Genomic DNA, 5,000 nt, shown 5'->3' with positions numbered 1-5,000 from the left:
TCTGAACCTATTAAAGTAATCTCTCTCTCTCTCTCTCTCTCTCTCTCTCTGTCTCTCAGGATGATAAGTCTGAACCTATTAAAGTACTTTCTCTCTCTCTCTCTCTCTCTCTCTCTCTCTCTCTCTCTCTCTCTCTCTCTCTCTCTCTCTCTCTCTCTCAGGAAACAAGTCTGAACCTATTAAAGTAATCTCTCTCTCTTTAGGATAACAAGTCTGAACCTTTAATCTCTCTCTCTCTCTCTCTCTCTCTCTCTCCCTGAAGCTGATACAATGAATTTCCTCTAGAGGTTCATTCAAATGCAATTTTTAAACGCAAAATCTTTCTGATATACCTACAATGAGTCTACTCTCTCTCTCTCTCTCTCTCTCTCTCTCTCTCTCTCTCTCTCTCTCTCTCTCTCTCTCTCTCTCTCTCACTGAAACCTTTCCATAAACTCAACAGAACGAGTCTATAAGGGAACAGACGACGCATATAACTGAGGTCATTGAAGTTTGAATCAAACGGTTTTGGAAACTAAATGTCAGAGGCTAAAGTAGGCACCAAGTTATAGGTTTCATTTCTCCGGGCGAATGAACCCATTGTTTCGAAATGTTTGGGCTTCGAAGCACTTATTTCTCGAACACTGCCTGTATGAATCTTACGAATTGAATGCCTGGGTTTTATTTTTTTTTTTTTAATACTGAGTGGAGGTTTATGAAGTTTTTCAAGCGTAGAATAATGAGGACTTTTATGATTTTACTTTTCAATGACTGAACGAAGAGTTTATTTCTTGAACTGAATGCCTATTTTTTTTTTATTTTTAGTTTTCTGTAAAAGAAAAGTATTGTGCTTCTGGGAACGATATAGGATAGGCCACCACCGGGCAGTGTTTAAAGTTTCGTGGGTCGCGGCTCATACAGCATTATACCGAGACCACCGAAAGATAGATCTATTTTCGGTGGCCTTGATTATACGCTGTAGCGGCTGTACAGGAAACTCGATTGCGCCGAAGAAACTTCGGCGTATTAATTACTTTCTTTTAACAACTCCCTAAAATCCTACAAAAACCAATCGATGAATTACAAATAAAACCTTTTTGATTTTAATTTTGTCTTCAATTTCTTATGTTTTATGTTTATTTTTTCCAGTTCTTTATTTTTTTTATTTTTTTATTTCCCATCCCAAGAAATCTTACAAAAAACGACCTAAAAGAACTACAGCGACAAGCCTCCATTACCACTCCTGCTGTAGTAGCTACAGCAACCGTATGTGTGTATGTGTGCATGTGTATGTATGTATGCATGTGTGTGTATGTCCCAGCTCCCAAAAATAGCAAACTTCCACTTTCCATTTCCCCAGTGGACAGGATTTTACCTGAGACCTTTCATTCCTGTTGTTAAGTCTCTCTCTCTCTCTCTCTCTCTCTCTCTCTCTCTCTCTCTCTCTCTCTCTCTCTCTCTCTCTCTCTCTCTCTCTCTCTCTCTTTTCACGCGTCCCCCCAAAAAAACATATTTTCGTTTTCAGCAGTGACCTGACGCTCCCATAAAGATGTTATACTCGCTGAATACACCCCACACCCCAAGTTTTTTTTTTTTTTTTTTATCTTTTACACAGTGCCATGTTTTTTTCTAACTTGACGGAAAAAGGGAACACGTGTTGGGCCTGGTTTCATTTTTGGTAGTCATTTAGCGTCGTGGTTTTGTAGTTTTTTTTTTTTTTGGTGGGCGTGTCGCACTCCAAAGAATTGAATTGAATTTTTATATATAATATTTACTGGGTAGATGGATATTTGACACACTGAATGTACATAAAATTTCATGAATAACAATTTAGCTATTTTGAAAATGAGAAATATAGTATTTGCCTGTTTTGAAAATGAAAAATATAATAAGTCAAATTAAGTAAAAATTACATGGTTGCTAAATGAGAGACAACACAGATATTCACAGTAATATTTTTTTTCATTAAATTTTTACATAACTGTATATGACTTCTTGCCGTAATTTAGTAAGAAAACATACACACACATACACAACACACATACACACACAAACATTTATATAAATGAAAATAAAACTAACATAAACCTTGACACCAATTTGCCTAAAAGTTAAAGATTGGCAATACTTTTTCTATTTTAAATAACTTTGTGTTTTCTATTTTAAATAACTTTATGTCTTCTTACCATAATTTAGTATGAAGACATACACACACACACACACACATACACATACACAACACACATAAACATTTACATAAACGAAAATGGAAATAAACAGCCAATCGCATCAAACATAAACCTTGTCACCATTTTACCTAAAAGTTAAAAGACCGATTGGGTTTCATCCCTTCTCATACGTTATACCAAGCAGTGCCTAATCTCTCCTTCCTGCCAGGAATTACCAATCTCCAGTCGTTCAATTCACAAACTAATCTTTTTTCCCCGAAACTCCAAGAGCAAAACGGGTTATTCCTTTCATCACAATAACAATTCCCTTCTTTTTAATAACGGAGAACAGAAAGGGGGATTTTTTTTGTATGCTTTGGATATATCAGAGAATAAAAGGGGCGATTTGTTTACAAGAATATTGTTATTGGAACATTGGCTGCTGTTTCGTTTTCTATTTAAGAGATTGTAGAGAGTCCTTACCTTTTATTTATTTTTTTTGGCTGGTTATTTGATTTTTCGTGGATGTTTCTGGTGGGTGGGATGAGTGCAGGGGGTCTACAGAAGGCTTAGAACTTCCTGGATGTCTTTGGGTAAGGGTGGAGTGCTGGCATAAGGCGGGGTTTCCGTCTGAAACAGGCAACCAGTCCAATTATTGTCTTGTAAAGACTTCGAGAGAAAAATGGATATGATTCCTGTGTTATGGAGAAAGATTATTAGTTTTTAAATTCAAAGTAGCACAAACAAGCTCATACGCACACACAATTGCGCGAGCGCAAACACTCACATACGTACCACACAAACACACACATACACATTTTGTATTCTTAATGTTCTGAAAATATCTAAAAACATTTACCACACACACACACACACACACACACATATATATATATATATATATATACATATATATATATATATATATATATATATATATATATATATATATATATATATATATATATATATATATATATATTATATATACACACACACACACCATTCTCCATCCAACAATACCAACGCCCCCAAAAGAAATTAACACCTACCTTTCCTAAAATCATTGATCCCAACATTTTTTCAAACCATTAATAACAAATGAAAAAAATTCCACTTCCATTAATTCCCTCTCAAGTAAAAAACTAACCTACGAGAAAAACTCGTTATATTTACTACACAATCTAAATTCTAGCATTACGCCATTCGTGCTAATGCCCTCGGTACCTTTAGAATCGAGTTTGGGCCAAAGTTATTGGCCAGTTTAAATGCTAATTCCTCTGTTTTTGTTGTCAATTTGCAGCCGTTCGCGCCACTTAAAATATGGCCATCTACTTTTCCTCGCATTAGGAACCGAGGCGTGACGGCTGGCTGGGAATGCTGATTTTAACTTTTCCAGACTTTGTTGGTAGTTCTCTCTCTCTCTCTCTCTCTCTCTCTCTCTCTCTCTCTCTCTCTCTCTAATTGTAATATTCTTCTCTCTCTATCTCTCTCAAATTTCAGTGTGATGCCTTTTAACAGTTTTTGAGTCAAAAATATGGACTAAATAATATTCTTCCTACTCTCTCTCTCTCTCGTTTCATTGTGATGCCTTGTATCAGTTTTTGAGTCAGAAATATGGACTAAATAATATCATTCCTCTCTCTCTCTCTCTCTCTCTCTCTCTCTCTCTCTCTCTCTCTCTCTCTCTCTCTCTCTCTCGTTTCATTGTGATGCCTTGTAACAGTTTTTGAGTCAGAAATATGGACTAAATAATATCATTCCTTCTCTCTCTCTCTCTCTCTCTCTCTCTCTCTCTCTCTCTCTCTCTCTCTCTCTCTCTCTCTCTCTCTCTCTCTCTCTCTCTCCATGGATTACAGTAATGACCCTTTTGCATGTTCTGCCTATCTGGCTTCCCTCTAAGATTTTTGAGAGAGAGAGAGAGAGAGAGAGAGAGAGAGAGAGAGAGAGAGAGAGAGAGAGAGAGAGAGAGAGAGAGAGAACTAATATCAGACATCTATAAAAAAAAAATTTAACAGGTTGCATATACCTGTTTACAACTCGTCCTAATTACGAAAAATTAACCTTAAGAATACATCTATTCTGTAGCATTAGTGAAAAAAATATTGTGTAAGATCTTAGATTAAGTTTGAGAATGGAACAACAAAACAAACTTTAGTCGCCCTACCCAAAACCCAATAGGCCTAAAAGACATTCAAACCATCCCAGCGAAAGAACGTGAGAAACACAACACCATTTACAGAGATAAGAGGCACTTCGAGAAAAAAAAATGATTCAAAAATTCCCTCCACTCTCAAATCGAGAAAAGAAAACATCAGTTTGAAAATTCTGAGAAGATTTAAGGAAGGGGGGGGAGGTAAGATCTCGAGTGGAATTCTAGATATGGGGAGATAATCTCGGCCCCTTTTTCTCAGCCGACAAGGGGCGAATTACCATATTTAGGGGTTCATATTACACAGAACTTTTCCAGAGACAACTCTGCACAAGTGTGCCGAAGAAGAAGAAGAAGAAGAAGAAGAAGAAGAAGAAGAAGAAGAAGAAGAAGAAGAAGAAGAAGAAGAAGAAGAAGAAAGAAGTTTGGTTTTCTTATATAAAGACTGGGTAAGTTTATTGGGTAAATATTTTTTTCTTTTTTAAGAATATCTGGTATTTTCGTTTCACAGCCTCGCCCAGAAAACCCAAAATGGCATCCCACCTAATATCAACAGAACAGGAATAATATTTTACAGCTGTTGTGATAATTCTATTTATCTTAACGACCAGATATGTTTGTGGAGAGACGGCATATAAGGTTCTTTTTCATTTTTTTTTATTTTTATTTTCAGAAAACGTAATTAGAATGTTCATCTTTTA

General features: G+C 36.1%; 1 long non-coding RNA gene across 1 annotated transcript in view; it reads right to left on the bottom strand.

Moving 5' to 3' along the window:
- The window catches only part of LOC136855934 (uncharacterized), a 180,182-nt gene that overhangs the window by 98,240 nt on the left and 76,942 nt on the right, over positions 1-5,000 (bottom strand). Inside the window, exon 2 of the long non-coding RNA XR_010858180.1 lies at positions 2,631-2,777. This is a non-coding gene — a long non-coding RNA (uncharacterized lncRNA). The remainder of the gene's footprint in view (positions 1-2,630; positions 2,778-5,000) is intronic.

The sequence above is a fragment of the Macrobrachium rosenbergii genome, chromosome 33, assembly GCF_040412425.1.
Source record: "Macrobrachium rosenbergii isolate ZJJX-2024 chromosome 33, ASM4041242v1, whole genome shotgun sequence".
In the NCBI taxonomy this organism is placed as follows: Eukaryota; Metazoa; Arthropoda; class Malacostraca; order Decapoda; family Palaemonidae; genus Macrobrachium; species Macrobrachium rosenbergii.
This window is presented reverse-complemented; position numbering and strand designations above follow the sequence as displayed.